Raw genomic sequence first — 16293 nt, forward strand, 5'->3', positions numbered from 1 at the left:
TTGCTATAGTAATTCTATTGATCCATTTTACACCAGATCTTATTTCTTTTATCTAACTGTATTTTCGTCCATTAATTAACCTCTCTTTATCCTCTTCTCTCCCTTACCCTTCCTGGCCTCTGGTAACCACCAATATACTCCCCATCTTCATGAGATTTACTTTCTTAGCTCCTGCATAGGAATGAGAACTGCTATGTATATATTTTGTATGTATGTATCATCTACTTATTTTGGTGTTTGAGGAACTCCTTTACGGTTTTGCTAGTTCAGATCTATATTTACAAGTATTTTTTGAATCAGATTTTATTATGTATTTATACTTTTTATGTACTGAGAACTTTTTCAGGGAATGTAGTCTCTAATACTACCTCAAGTAGAAATATTTGTTAAATAGTTAATTATTGTTTTTGCATATATTTACCACTTTTCAAACACAAGAATTATTTCTATGTTACATACCATGATGTACCTCTCATATCTATCATTTGTATTTCATTGCCTTTCTTCCCTTTTCCATTATCCTTTTGCATGAATTGCTTAACATTGTTATCCATCTTACTTATTACTTTTCTACAGTGATTTTTCAGATTCCTTCCTTTGTCCCATTTGGCATATTTTCTTTGTGATGCCCATTTGCCTTTCTCTCAAACTGTTGTATACAATCTCATCATGCATTTCTTTTCTTAAAAGTGAAATGTGCATTTTCTTATATGTTGTTGCCAAAAAATGATTGTAGGTTGATACCTCTTGGGTATCATTAGTCTTTACTTTGGCATCTTTTAAACCTTTGCTTTGGAACATAAGCTAAAAGCATGTTTATATTAACCATTTGGTCACCACTGACAACCTAAGAGAAGGACTGGGAGCTGATGCCATGAGATGTTATTGCTATAGAGCTTTGTTTTTGTAGGCCTATATTTGTATTTATTAATATACTTGTTTTAATCCTGTCTCTGGGTACATGCTCCGCTAAAGTGGAGGATTATTCTATTCCACTGAGAAAATACATTATGGCTCTTTATTGTTGTTATTCATGGTGTCCTGGCCATTTTAGAGAATTTCTTATGAGGACACAGGCAGTCTTTAGACTTCTTCTTTTGTGAACATGGGTGACACTGCTAGTTGTTTCCTTAATATTTATTTAGTCATTTATTCTCACTGATGGAAGCTCAATTCTGTCTAGAGTGGCAATGCATCCAGGCAAAACATCCTGTCTCTCAGTGTTACTTGTCTCCATATGCCATATTCGATTGGCTCATACGCCATATTTTTAAATGCATGGCATAGTTTATTAACAACAGTTTCGTGTGATTGAGCCAAGAATTTTTGGCCACGAAGATGGAAATCACTGGGTGCAGCAAATCACTGGGTGGAGATTTTGTGAAGGCTGTTTTAAAGGAGCTGTATATTTCTGGTTTGATTTTTCAACCTTCTGTCCTTTGCCCTTCTCCTTCATTTCTTTTTCTGTGATCTTCAACCCAGTGACTAGCATTAAAACAGCCATCTTATAAATAAAGCCTGAAAGATGCATCTGAATGAGAGCAGAATAAGGACAGAATAAGTCCTTGATAACCTATTTAAGCAATTGCACCATCCATAGACTGCACACTTTTGGATATGTTGTTATATGAAAAAAAAAAATAGGCCCTTATTTAGTTATGTCAGCCCCTACCCCTCTACCATCCTAATCATTGCTTTTTCTGATGAGGACTCATAACTAAGAAAATGGCTCCAAATAAATTGGTCCTAGCTTCTTATATATTTGTAATTTCCAAATAAATTGGGCATAGTGTCCCTTACCTTAAGTCCTCAGCAATCCAGATGAAGAAACAGTAGAATTCATTCTTGTACTGAAGTGAACTTGCAATACTATTTCACATGCTCAGAGAATAGTAATGAGGAAAGGCTACTCTTTTTTCTTTCTCTAGACACACAAGAATGGTTTTTACATGTAGTGATTGGCATGGAGGAAAAGACCCCAACTACAGCTGCTTATGCTCCAAGCTATTGCCTATTTAAATCGAGGGATATTAGAAAATATTATTCAGATTTGTTTCACTTACTTCCAGCAACACTTCACTCCTGCCTTTGGGAGGGGAGTTTTATGTTGGGTCTCTATGTCCCAAGCCTAACCTAGAACATTATAGATGTGTTTGCAGATCAGCGGGCTGTGTTATGCAGGCAGCTTGCTGTGCTCCTGAATTTTGGGGTCAAGGATATGGTAATGGTAATGGCTACTTGTCATTAAGTTCCTACCATGTTCTAGCTACTGTTCTCAGCACTTGATATGTGTTAACTCACTTAATTCTTATACAGTAGATAGGTTCTATTATTAATACTCTCACTTTCCAGAGGAGGCAACTGAGACTGTGAGAGATTGAATCATTTGCCCAATGTCACCTGGTTAGAATGGGGCAGAGTGGGGATGGGACTCTGGCAGATGGACTCCATAGTCTGTACCGTGACTTCTTAGCTGCTTTTCCTGGACCTTGTGTACAGATGTCTCCCTGGAATTCTAAACCTCATAAGGAAAGAAGCTGTGCTGGGAAAGACAGGAAGGAAGCACAGAGAAAAGCAAATGAACACAAACTGTTGGAGAGGAAAAGCCACTATTGAAGAGGCTGCCAGGAAATATGAGAGACTTTCCCTACCCCGATGCTATGATTTTTGTCCTAGTTTGAACTGTACCCAGAAATAAAATTGTCCTCTTCATTTTTACTTCTCTGAAATCTTTCATGTTCACGGGAAGATGTGTGAAAGTTTTCTCTTCTACTGCCATCCTTTCACAAACCCTAAGGCTCTTCTCTGAGGCTTGGTCCGCTATGGCATCCATAGAGCTGCTTGGTGCAGTAGAAAGTTGGTTCTCAAAATCAGACAGGCTTGGATTTGTATTCCTCTTCAGCTTTTACTAACCCATGTGATCTGTGTGATCTGTACAAGTCACTTAACTGTTGGGGGCCTTAGTCTCTTTGTTCATCAAATGGGAATACTAATTGTTAGGAAATTGGCTTATTCATTAAGTCAACCAATATCTATTGATTACCTACTTTGTGCTAGTCAGTGGTAGATAATGTTTTGGCAAAAATAAATAATAAGTAATATTTGATCTTGCACTCAATAAACTTAAAATCCAGTAGAGAAGATAGGCATGTAAGAGATAATCAGCACTCCTGGTATAAATGCTATGATTAGTGTAAATACAGGCTGTTGTGTTGAGAATTATAGAGCTCTTGTCACATAAAAGGCACTCAGCAATGTAAGTGCTGGTTCATTTCTTCCATTCTTCCCCTTATTCTAAAGGATCCTGCTGCTGCCAAGCCTTCCCCACATATGTGCAGTTTCATTTCAGAAGCTTTACCCTATCCCAGGACGTCTTTTTACTTTTAATGTGCAGTGTGGCTCTGAGAGGATACTGTTTAACTACCTCTCAAAGCCAAATAGGGCGATTTGTGACACATGTAGTTTGCACCTTGGGCATCTATTATTCACATCAATATTTGTGTGCCATTTAATACATTAAACTTAAATTTCTACTAAAAGAAAAATAACTGAGAATTTAAGAGAGAGATATAAAAAGAAAACCTTAAAATTTTGAGAAAATAAAATGTTTGGGGTTTTTACCTTCTTAACTATTTGCATATTATAATTACAGAATTACCTACTATGGTTTTGGTTGGCTGTGTCCCAATAACCCCATTCCAGGTTTAAATGTGAAAGTACAATTAGTTTTTCCTAGAGTTGGTAATAGAGTTTGACACTTCTGGGTTCTTGACTTGTGTTTTAGAGCCAAACCATATGCACTAGTAATACAGATAAATACACATGGCCTCATGCATACTTTTTAAATCAGTATGAAGCTAGTCTAAAATTTAGGAAGTTACCATATAGATCCAGGAGAATATTTTGTATTTAAAAAATATGTATTTTTTTCTATCTCCCTTTAGATGAGCCTTGATTCTGCACAACTACCAGGCTTAGATGGTGTGTGGGGCTCAGTAGATGTAGTTTTAAAGCTTATTAAGGGGGATTGCTAAATTCTTTTAGCTTCCAAAATAAAAGGAGGTAAATATTATTGGAAGAATTAAATATGTAGGTAGACTAGGAGAGAATGAAGAAAGTTTTCAGGGCCACATTAAATTTTAAGTAAGTTTTTCCAAAATGAGTTGTAGGCTGTCTAGCAAGGTGACTGGAAAACTCCTTTCCTCTAAATTGACAAGTACTGCTGCTGCTCAGTTTATGTTGGTAATTATTTTTAGAAATGTTAGCTGTGGAGGCATTTTATATGAGAACACCCACATTTACCTATTACTTTGGTAACCGTGAAATGACAAGAAAGAATATTCATAGGCTTTTCTTATAATCTAGTAGGAGCTCCAAACATACAAACCCATAGAGCAGCAGCATTGCAGATCAATAAGGACTAGAGATCTGCAATAGGTTTTCAAAACTCACTATAAAAAAAACAAGCTTTTGTGCCTTGGGAGTATTTCACAATAATTAGAGTATTAATCTTAAATTCACAGTGCAGATAAACTACTTAGAGGATGGTATAGCAATGGCACAAGCTATTTCCACATTCAGTTTGTGAAATATCTTTAAGCAAAAATCCTATTAATATGCTGTAGGCTGGGTGCAGTGGCTCACACCTGTTATTCCAACACTTTGGGATGCTGAGGGGGGTGGATCACCTGAGGTTAGGCTTTTGAGAACAGCCTGGCCAACATGGTGAAAACCCATCTCTGCTAAAAATACAAGAATTAGCTGAGTGTGGTGGTGTGTGCCTGTAGTCCCAGCTACTCAGGAGGCTGAGGCAGGAGAATCGCTTGAACCCGGGAGGCAGAGGTTGCAGTGAGCTGAAATTGTGCTGCTGCACTCCAGCTTGGGCAACAGAGTGAGAGACTCTGTCTCAAAAACAAAGGAAAACAAAACAAAGCTGTAGGTCAGTGATTGTATATTCAAAGAATTTCACTTTGCCAAAACCCGTTATCAAGATTTACTTACCATGATATCAGCAAGGGAGAGGGAGGCAGTTATATTAAATAATAATTAAAACCCATCTCAAATTACCCACAAATATTTAGGATTTTATTTAATTGAACCCAAGATGAAAACAAAACTAATAAATGGCAAAGTTTATTATGCAACTTCTGATTAATAGAATAGTGTGAAGATTGCTCAGGAAACCAAGGAAGATTTAAACACACACATTTATATATGTAATATGAGTAATATATGCATATCTGCATTATTTTTTTTTTTTTTAATATAAGATAGATGGGTAATGGCTAGGCGTGGTGGTGTGCACATGTAGTCCCAGTTACTCAATAGGCTGAGGTGGGAGGCTTGCTTGAGCCCAAGAGTTTAAGACTAGCCTGGGTAACATAGTGAGATCCTGTCTGAAAAAAAAAGGTAGACAGGTATAGCTATAGGTGGGTGTGTGCATGTGTGTATGTCTGTACATATCACATGTTATGTTATTTTTAAAGTCAAACCTTTTTTTTTTTTTTTTTTTTTTTTTTTTTTGAGACGGAGTTTTGCTCTGTCACCCAGACTGGAATGCAGTGGTGCCATCTCGGCTCACTGCAACCTCCGCCTCCCAGGTTCAAGCTGATTCTCCTGCCTTAGCTTCCCAAGCCCAAGTAGCTGGGATTACAGGGTCGTGCCACCACACCTGGCTGATTTTTGTATTTTTAGCAGAGATGGGGTTTCACCATGTTGGCCAGGCTGGTCTAGAACTCCTTACCTCAGGTGATCCTACTTCTTTGAACTTGGCTCATGGAATTTTATATTCTTTTTTCCTGTGAATTCCATTTCATCCCTTAGAGCTCAAAACTGGGATATAATATAAAAGCATTAAACTTCTCTGCTTGGCTTAGAAAATTGCACAGTGATAGTCACAATAATGGACCCCATAAAGTATGATGTTCCTGTGAAAGATAAGAGGGGAGGCAGCAAGAATAGTGGGCAAGGAGAACGCTTCAGATTATAATATAGGTCTGGAACCTGAAAGGATGATGGGAAGGAAGAGCTGAGTAAGAAGAACCTCTGATTGGAGATTAGCTCTGAGAAAGTTTCAGACAGACATATGAGAAGCCCCTGAGCCAGATTTTCACCCTGCACTGGGTAGCTATGCTTTTTCTAGCCCCTGTTGTGCTTAGTCATAGGCTAGGAGATGCCTGGAAGAAGCACAAACTGGGGTGAATGCTGTCATGGATCTAAAGTTGTGGCAGCTGAAGCCTGTCAGTCAATCATAGTCCCAGCAGCAGATTCCCTCGAGGGAGACCTGATTAGGGCACCTCCATCGATGACACACGCACATGACTCTTGGCTCAACAGAAAATTCTTTTAAATTCTGTGCTCTGACTAGGCATGGTGGCTCATGCCTGCAACCCCAGTACTTTGGGAGGCCAAGATGGGAAAATCACTTGAGGCCAGGAGTTAAAGACCAACCCGGGGAATGTAACAAGGCCCCATTTCTACAACAACAACAACAACAAATTAGCTGGGAGTGGTGGCACACACCTGTAGTTTTAGTTACTAAGGAGGCTGAGGTGGGAAGATCGCTTACACCCAGGAGTTGGAGGCTGCAGTGATCTGTGATTGCATGTGCCACTGCGCTCCTGCACTCTAGCCTGGGCGGCAGAGCAAGATCCTGTCTTTAAATGAAACAAAACAAAAATTCTTTAATTTCTCTGCTCTCATAAGAAGTAAGTTTTTCTCCAGCAGCGATTTGGGAAGATTGATCTCTATCATGATTGTTTCAACGCCCTCCTACTTCAAACCTCCTCTTCTAATTGCTTCCTACCAACTACACATTCTTCTGTATTTTACGCACGGAGAGTAGAGACAGACTCTTGAAGCAGGCTTTAATACAGAGAAGCATCTGTAACATAAATTGCCCTAAAGTGCAATTAAAGTCTTTCTGTAGGCAATATAATAAGGTTTGGTAGTTGAAAGATTCAAGGGATATCTTTCTGAAATGGCCTCACTTGTAAGAATACACTACAGCAAGAATCCCTAGAACCAGTGTGGTATAAGCCATAGGCAACTGCCAAGGTTTTTACTACAGGGTGGCAAATTCAGACTTGCCATGTTTGAAATATCATATTTGGTTGGGGATTAGATATTTATCTATGGCTGCTCAGTAGTTTGTTATCCTGAGGAACTTAGCACGGGCAGCAGCATATTATTGATTTTGGAAAATAGGAAGGATTGAAAGAAGCTGTGTGGATTATTATGGGGAAAGCTGTTGGCAGGTGTGTGTCCTGAATAAATGAACAACTTGATAATTCCACACCTGGAACCCAAAGAGCAAAAATGTGGATGGTGACCTGCTGGCGTGGAGGTTGTTCGCTGGAGTGGTTTTGGATGAGCCTGCAGATGGTTCCTACTTCCTTGTTCTGAGTTCATTGGCAGAAGGGATGTGCCTCACAGACCATGGCACTGCTCTAAATTATATTGCTAATCTCTTCCAACTCTGCATGGATTTGTATCTGAATTGTATTTTCTGCCCCTCTAGATTGGTTTGTTTTCATGACATCTATTATTTGGCAAGAAAGTATGCAGCAATAATCCTAACTCATTCTTAGAGAGATGGCTTAAAAAGCCTTTAGTAGAATAAAAAGGTTTGGATAAAAGGTTATTCTTATTGAGAAACTACTATGGGACAGAATCTATAGAAGGTGCAGAATTAGGGATAAATAAAATGTGTGCATACCTTTGGGAAACACAGCTTGAAGACAATTATGCAACAGCTAACTATCAACTAGGTTGGTAAGCGACGGTTTCTATTTCCTGAAGTGAATTCTGACTGATACAGAGTCCAAGGTGCTTATACCACATCACTGCTTAAAATTTTTCAGGCTCCTCATTGTTTTCAAAAAAGGGCAACTTTCTTTGCCTAGAAATATTAGCTAACATATGTTGATTGCTTACCACGTGAAGGGCACTATTCTAAGTGTATATACATTAATTCATTTTAACATACAAAAGAATCTGGAAGTAGCTTCTTTACAGAGAAATGAAATGAGGCATAGGGAGATTAAGTATCATTTCCAAGATAAAATAGTGAATGTTAGAGTTAGGACACAATCTAAGAAGTACAGCTTCAAAGCTGTAATTGACCCATTAATTTATATTGCAAAAGGGTCACCATTCTTGTGAAGAATTAGAACCATCTCTATCCTGGACCCCATTGTATATTCCTCCAGCCATACTGACTCCCTGTCATGTTGTTTCACACATTTGTGCTTTCGTACAAACTATTCTTTCCCTCAGCTGTAATTCAATAATTATTTACTTAGTTCTTGTTCTATGCCATGGCATTTCAAGATATTGGAAGTTCTGACACCTATTAAAATAAAAATACAGTCCTATCTTTTATGTAGGTTATAGACTACTGGGACTTGAAAACAAAGAGACACATAGAAATATACTTCTAGAAGGATGGGTGGAAGCAAATAAAGAAGAAGTTACAATTATACTGTCATCACAGGAATTGAAAAGTGTTGCAAAAACACACATGGGGGGCACAATTTGAGCTTGAAGGATTAGGAAAGACTGACGGTCTAAACAGATAGCTGAGTGCCTGGTATTTTCAACACCTTCTCTGCATGGCTGATTCTTAGTCATCTATCATGGCTGTTTCTTCTTTGAGAATTTCCCCCAATCTTATTAACGCCCCTTTAGGAATGTGGACAGAAAACGCCATGTTATTTTTCGCTGTTATTGTTTTTTATTGCTTTTCTCCCACTAAACTGAAAGCTCCTTGAGGAAAGAACTTATTACTTGCTTATATTTGTGCCCACTGTATCTATTACAGTGCTGGCTTAGCATATATCCTCTATAAATATTTGTTAAATGAATGAGAGAGTGGTTGAGGTTGAAGTGATATGTAAAAAGTTATCAATTCAAGGTGGGTCTTCTACATCTTGCTAGTAGTTTACATTTTTTTCCTAGATGATCAGAGATCCTTAGAGAGTTGGCAATAAAAAACCGATTTTTTGTTCTTTTCGTATTATGCATGTGTATGTATGCTTGAGTCAAATTAGTTTGCAGGGTTGTGTGAAAACATTACCTTGATGGACCTAAGTAGTAAGTTTCACCTTTATAGGACCAGTTAGCTTCATCTGTATCTCCAAGCAGAGATTGCCACATGCTTGTTGGCCACCTGAGCTGCAGATGTATAATTTTGATTATAAAGAGAGATGAGAAAGTGTGTGTGGATCATCTCAAATTGATTTCCATTCCTGGCAACAGCTCTCACGTACATATGCCAGCAATGGTGAGCCAATAACTATACCTTCACATATGGGGCAGCATACTTTATATATAAGTTTGGGTATCATTTTCCCACAACATTATATTGTGCTTGAAAATAAATTATAGACAATTCTCTAGGGTTAATATGACAGTGCACATCAATATCATCATAGACGTAGAAAATAGATTTAAATTAAGGTAATGTTCCTGAATTGTCAAAAAAAATGGTATTTTATATATGTTTAAATAAAATGATTTTCCTCAACTGTGCATTTACATAATTAGTTATATTGAGTTGCAAAAGATTTCTGAGTAATTTACAAGTAGAGTGTAGCATTTGTTTTTCATAAACTCAGAAAATGATTGATCTAAAAGTATTTATAGATTCAAAATATTTAGACGTTACTCTTTACCATATTGGTAGCAGATACTGTATTAAAATCACCAAATTTGCATAATTTTAATTCAGCAAGAACAATAAGATTGCTAAGGGAATCATTCCTTGAAAGAAAAAAAAACATCACCATAACTGTGACTCAAATGACCTTCGTGGGTGCTTTGTAGAAAATGTGAATAAAATTAGGAGTAAAAGCTGAAGACATTTCATTTGGCTAGTGTTAAAGTATCATGGGTGTTATTTTAGGAGCAACTTTTTGGAAACTAAGTTCTTTTTAGAAATATTTTACTTTAGATTTTGAATAACAGAGTGTATGCTTTCACCATCAAGCACAGCCTAATTATTTATAAGACATTCTTAGAGTCATTAGGTTATAGTGATCCTGAGGCTATTTTTGGTGACACATATAAAGTGTATAAAGATAAATTTATCCCTGTGCTGTATGTCTGATAAGCAGCTTGAAAAGATTCAATCAGAGATGTGACACGCTGTGATAGGCATAGACAGATCATTGATTTTCACTCACTGTGCATAAAACACAGTTGACTCTCAAGATCCTGTTGAAAGAGTGCTTTAAATTGCCCAGAAAGTAGATCCCACTCCTGGTCCCAGGTATTTGAGCATATGTACCCAAAAATAAACATCATTCCAGAATTTAAGATGATTTTAATAATAATGGAGAAAAAAAGTAGGCAGGAAAAGCCAATTAGTTTTTCCTGAGCCTTCCCCTCTTCTTTTCACTGCATTAGTGCTCTGGAGATTAACAAGATGGGAAGTGTTTCTGTTCTCCTGAAACTTAAAATTTATTTGTGAAAAGACAATAATGCCTATTAGGCAATAAATGATTAATACATACTTATACTCATCTGCCTTTGTTTTCTTATTTGCCAGATACAACGTACACATTTTCTTTTCTTTTCTTTTTTTTTTGAGACAGATTCTCACTCTGCTGCCCAGGCTGGAGTGCAGTGGCGTGATCTCAGCTCACTGTAAACTCTGCCTCCCGGGTTCAAGTGATTCTCCTGCCCCAGCCTCCCGAGTAGCTGGGATTATAGGAGCCCGCTACCACATCTGGCTAATTTTTGTATTTTTAGTAGAGATGGGGTTTCACCATATTGACCAGGCTGGTCTCGAACTCCTGACCTCAGGTGATCAGCCCACCTTGGCCTCCCAAAGTGCTGGGATTACAAGCTTGAACCACTGCACCCAGCCACTATTTTTCTCTTAAATGATATAGAATGATAAACAACAAAGTGAAGAGGAAGAAAGAATGATGAATGTAGTTGAAGCGCAGAGATAAAGACAAGAATCTAGACATTCTGCATTCCAGTTCCAAGGGACCCACCTGTTTTAGTGGATACTGAGGTCTTTGATGGACTTAGAGAAATAACTTGGAGATTACCTGTCTTAGATTATTGCTGATGTATTTTTTCTCACCAACATAATGAGAAGATGTAGTACTAGATGTTTAAAAACACTTATGGAGAAGGGTGTTATGTTCGTTGGTGGATAGTGGTGCTTTCCTTTATTTGTTTCTTTGTTAAAATATTGAGAGTACTTTGGGAAAAAAAATTCAGTGATGAAAGGGACTGAGTGATAGAAAATTTGCATATGGCAGGTGGGAGAAAAACCCCTGAATTATGACTGCACAGTGAAATAAAACCATACTGTATGCAATCTGGACTGTGTGTGCCAGTGATCCACACGGTCTCAACCTCCTCTGACATGGATGCTATGAAATAATAACTCAGGAGAGATGTATTTGTCCCCATGAAAGAATTTTTTGTTGTTGTTTAAATACACTAAGTTGTCTCCCACACGGAGTGAAAAAAATTTGGAACTAGGTCACATGAGTTAAGTCCTTTGCAATTATTAGTTGATGGTCCTTTTAAAATTACTTTATTAATGTTTGGCAACCAAAAATCCATGTAAACATCAGCATTTTGGTTAAATAATAAAAGAGTAAATAAAGTATTGTGACCGTATGCATTTACCCTGAGTGGTTTTAAGTTATAATTTTTTAAAATTTTTCTTTATAGAAAGTCATTGTTTTCTATAGTTTCTTTTTAGTGAAATATCCTTGCAGCACTACATTTGGCATTTTCTTTTGTCTAATGCATTGAGAAGATAGTTGGTTTCTATATGCCAAATATTATTGGAGAGTCTGATAAAATAAAGGGAGCAAAAGAAGAATCTTAGATTCCTATTAGATTCATAATTATAAAATTATAATTACAAAAGTAATCATGCCTGTTTAAAATATACATGGCCTTCTTTATAAGAGAAAAAACTAGAATTGGACTTTGTTTCCATTTATAAAATATTAATGTGCCCTGACATTGAAAAATGAAATGAGATTAAGTAACTGTTGTGTCTGGGGTAACACTACTCCAGACGTTAAAGCTGAGTTGGGAAGACGATGACTGGGAGATAAGTTCACCTACAGCATCAAGAAAGCTTTCTCATATTTCAGAGACATTTCTATCCCTAAAAAGCTCCCCTTAATAATACAGTAGAATCTGAACTAATGGGATATTTTAGATTTCCTATAATTAAGCAAATCAGCTGAGTGCAGGACTAAATTTCCAGCTCTTTACAGAAATTTCAGCTTTGTAATTCGAGAGACATATAATACCATTCATGTATTTGACAAGGGATATGCACTACATTTTTTCTTTGTTTTTTTCTTTTTTGCTTATAAACCCTCTTTCCTTTGAATACACCATGGACCCTTGCTTTCTAATGGCTCCAGAAGCCTAGGTTGTCCTCTCCAGGCTTTGGCTCTTGCCCTCTGGCTAATTTTTTTGGATTCCCTGTTGCTACTAAGGAAACAGGAGAGGATAGTGTTGCTAGGGTAGTGAAATGCTCATCTCTTTCAGCAATAATATCTGGCCAGAGGGAGAGACAGCTCAGGGCTGACTGGTTTGCAGTGCCAGCGGGCAGGGGAGCCTTATGACTGCAAAAGGCTCCAGGAAGAATCTATGCCACCATGAATTCTGCACAGAATGCATTTTAGTTGGAATCTGTACCCTTCTTCTATCCTCTTGGTATTAATAGTTAATATGATTCATGAATTAAAGACAGAATATTTCTTGAAAATTTTTACTTATTAATGCATTCATTTGATACTCTAAAAATGATCAAGTATACTTTTGCTAATTTATTCTGCCTCTTTGAGACATTATCTTGTGTTATGTGAAATATAGTAGCAGTCTGGCCCATGTCCTCTAGCTTAGGGATTGGTTTTCTCCCACTTAATACCTTGTTCATGACAGATTCAGACCCACATCAGAACACAGTCATCCCTCTCAATAATTTCTTGTTGGAATTATACGTATGTAGTATAGTAATAGTAACCTACATATATAGTATAGTAACCTACACTATAGACAGATACTCATATACACATATATAGGTCAGCCCCATATGGTAAAAGAAACAAGGCTCAAACAGCCAGAGAATGGGAGTAACCTCAACCTCTACACTCTGATGGTTGTCTGCAGGGCTACTGCTCCCCTGGCAAGTTCCTTAGCCTGTGAAATTCTCCTGAATTTGTCATGGGAAAACAGCTCCCTCTTTGCCTTTGTTGAAGATGAAACTCTCACAGTCACTCCATTCCTCTTTCTTTGTCCCTCTATCCAAATTATAAGCCTGTAATACTTTCATGAATATAAAACTTACATGAAACCATCCATTTATGCAATATATAATAAACTTCAATAGTTTCTGGCTACTTTATCAACATGCTGGCCTTGTTTGCTTATCCCAAAAACTAAATTGGCATCAATGATGCTAAAATAATGGCAGCATTAAAACAAAAAGCAAGCATATAGACCATGACCAGCTTAAGACAACATTGATAACAACAAGTAATTAAGTATTTTCCAAACCTCAAGTTTTTAAAACTATCTTTCAGTAGGTGTTCTGGAAGGACATCTGTAGGCAGACTACTTAGAATACTAATTTCAATCATTTAATAAATTTTACTATACACATGCATTAGTTTGAAAATATCAAATTTTAGTATCTAGTAGATTATAAGTGACTAACCCAATTTCTCCTATGTAAAAAATTAAAAGCCTACATAAAATTGTTCATCAATTGCCCAAAAGAACTGCATGAGGAATGTTTACTTTTTTCAGACAAGTTCATATCCATTAAGAAGCTCCTCAAGTGTCCAATAAGGATGGTTGATCATTCTTTGAGTATTAAATGTATCTCTATCTATGTCCCCATCTATGTTAATTTTATGTCTACATCAATATCTTAACATTCTGGAAATATTAGGATTATAAACTTCTTAAGAATCCAATATTTCACCAACTCTACTCTTGTATCAAATGGCAGACAATAAAATACATAGGGAATGCAGGATGCCAGAGTTAGGAAAGAACCATGCAGATGAACAGAAAGAGGTAATATTTTCCTGAGCATGTTGACTTTGAATTTCTGTCACATAAAGGAATACATATTACAAAACCTCACTCAAATTCTACTTAAGTATTCTTAAGCCTCTTTAATTTTTCCCTCTCTGGAAGGTCTTCCATTTTATTCTATTTCTACTATCGAGAGCATTACTTCTGGGCTCTTAGAGATGCTTTGTCTCTTCAAGAAATCCCAACACTCTTTAGTCACGTTGCACAATACAAGGGGAATAATGCTGTTGGTGCAACATGGCTGTACGTTTAACTGTATTACAAGGTAATAATGCCTTAACAATATTATTTTCAAGTAGGGTAGGCATGCTTTTGGAAGCACAAATCAGATAGTGAAATATATTAAATAGTTATTGCATGAGTCACTGATTTTCATCCCACGAAAAGCACCCTGCCATTTGGGGCACTGTTTTAGTCATATTCTACTTAGAAAAAAGGGAGCTCTGCAAGGTGTTTCAAGAACTGGGAGTCTAATTAAGCAAAGTGTTTATGCAGGTGTTGAAAAGCTGGAAAATCTAAAAGAATGAGAGGTTGGTAACTGCAGGAAGCTGCTATTGTCTGTAAGTGTGGGAAAGCAACAGGGGGATGTTGTCACAATTTACAAGTCAGAAGGAGAAGCCACTTCCTCAAAAGCTCCCATTGTCTGAAGAGTTGTCATAACTTCAGGAGATTCCACTATCTCAGGATCTAAGACACTGGATAAGTTACCACAGTTTCAGAGACTCTGGGTCAATGGAAGATGTACTGACATATGAGTGAGTGCCAGGCTCTGCTGGGACATTTAAGAGAGTACCACTTTGCTATTGTTGGGACAACTGAGATCATGCCATGTACTTTTTCTGGGAATGATGAAACATGTTGAAGCTATAGTTATCAACTGCTGTTGAAAGGATTCTGACAGAAATTGGAAGCTGAAATTGAGTTTCTTCTCTTCTTCTTTCCAAAATTCTTCAAGAGGCTCCCATGGGCCAAACCTAATGAGAAATGATCTGGTGAGGAGGTCTGGAAATGCAGTTTACAGACTCCTACCCCCATCATGATAGAGCAGGATAAGAAGGCTTGGTATGAGACTAAAAATGATAGGCGAGTAACTGGCACACTTTACCCCATTTCAGTGCATGGCATTTGCTCACACATTTCTATTCATATTTCAACTAACATATAACAATCATTACAACCTCATTCTTCCACTTAAAAAGATGCAACTATTTTTTTAAAAAAACAAAGTTGTCATACTTTCCTCAAAAACAAAAGTTCCAACAGACACTATTAGTATTTGAGTGATGTAAATTCCTCTTATTTTTTTTTTAAAGTTTACTTTAAGTTCTGGGATACAAGTGCAGAACGTGTAGGTTTGTAACATAGGTATATATGTGCCATGGTGGTTTGCTGCACCTATCCACCTATCATGTAGTTTTGAAACCCTGCATGCATTAGCTATTTGTCCTCACGCTCTCCCTCCCCTCCCCTCACCCCCGAAACCCCTACTAGCCCTGTGTTGCTCCCCTCCATTTGTCCATGTGTTCTCATTGTTCAACTCCCACTTATGAGGGAGAACATGTGGTATTTCATTTTTGTTTTTTGGTGTTAGTTTGCTGAGGATGATGACTTCCAGCTGTATCCATGTCCCTGCAAAGGATATAATCTTATTCCTTTTAATGGCTGCATAGTATTCCATGGTATATATGTACCACATTTTCTTATTCCAGTCTATCATTGATGGGCATTTGGGTTGGTTCCATGTCTTTGCTATTGTAAGTAGTGCTGCAATAAACATATGTATGCATATGTCTTTATAGTAGAATGATTTATATTCCTTTGGGTATATACCCAGTAGTGGGATTGCTGGGTCAAATGGTATTTCTGGTTCTAGATCCTCGAGGAATCACTACACTGTCTTCTGCAATGTTTGAACTAATTTATATTCCCACCTACACTGTAAAAGTGTTCCTATTTCTCCACAGCCTTGCCAGCATCTATTGTTTCTTGACTTTTTAATAATCACCATTCTGACTAGCGTGAGATGGTATCTCATTGTGGTTTTGATTTGCATTTCTCTAATGATCAGTGATGTTGGGCTTTTTTTCATATGCTTGTTGGACGCTCCCATTGTCTGAGGAGGAGCTTAAAGTAAAGACATAAATATCTTTTCTTTGAGAAGTGTCTGTTCATATTCTTTCCCCAGTTTTTGATAAGGTT

This window comes from Pan paniscus, chromosome 9, assembly GCF_029289425.2.
Source record: "Pan paniscus chromosome 9, NHGRI_mPanPan1-v2.0_pri, whole genome shotgun sequence".
Classification (NCBI taxonomy): Eukaryota; Metazoa; Chordata; class Mammalia; order Primates; family Hominidae; genus Pan; species Pan paniscus.